Here is an 851-nt window from a genome sequence, read left to right as displayed (position 1 = left end):
AAAAAACATAGAAAGTTACACACAAATTATGAAATAGTTATCACCTCAGTAAACAATAAATTAATTGAAGGATTACAATAAATTCAATGGCAGATATTGCAAATTAAACTAATTATTTCCTATAGGTTCACTTGTATTTTGTGCTAAAAAGTATCTCATCTGTATTTACAATACATCTTGATTCTGCATCTCTACTTACAGCTCATTGGTCCATGTGAATGTTTACTGTTGCTATGGCATCAAGAGAATACTGACATAGCAGCTCTTAGCTAGCTTAGCTAAATCATCTGAACAATAATAACCCATAATATCACAATTCGGCATATTTAAACAAAATCAACCACAACTACCAACTTTCACAGCCCTTCAACTTTGACTATGCAGTTAATTAGGTCACATCACATTCAATGTAAAAACGTTTTCTACTTTGTTTTGGACATGTCTCAAAAATGTAGCCTAGCCAGCTAACGTTACGGCTAACGTTACTTACCATGTATGCCTCCACTCGCTCGTCTCCCGGCGCAGCAGCACCTGCTGGGCCGGTGACCCCGGCACCAAATAGGTCCGTCAGTTTAGAATATTTAGCAGCCTCCACCTCCAGAGACTTCAGCTTTTTAAGTCGCAGTTTTTCAGCGCCACTCGGGCTTTTCTTCCGCTCATCCATCTTCAGCTCAGCAGCAGCCCGTCTCGCGACTCCCGCCCATGCCATGAGGTCCCGCCCACCCTGGTTTGTGTTGTGATTGACAGCTCTGTCAGGGCTCTCTGAGCCTGTCAGCCCATGATTGATTGACAATGACAAACAATAGACCAATAATATGTGTCGATGCTGGCAACACACTGCTAGCCCTCTG

This window comes from Seriola lalandi, unplaced genomic scaffold, assembly GCF_002814215.2.
Source record: "Seriola lalandi dorsalis isolate HSWRI2012SDOR001 ecotype SW California unplaced genomic scaffold, Sedor1 jcf7180002050198, whole genome shotgun sequence".
NCBI classification, from domain to species: domain Eukaryota; kingdom Metazoa; phylum Chordata; class Actinopteri; order Carangiformes; family Carangidae; genus Seriola; species Seriola lalandi.
Note: the sequence above shows the minus strand (reverse complement) of the source record.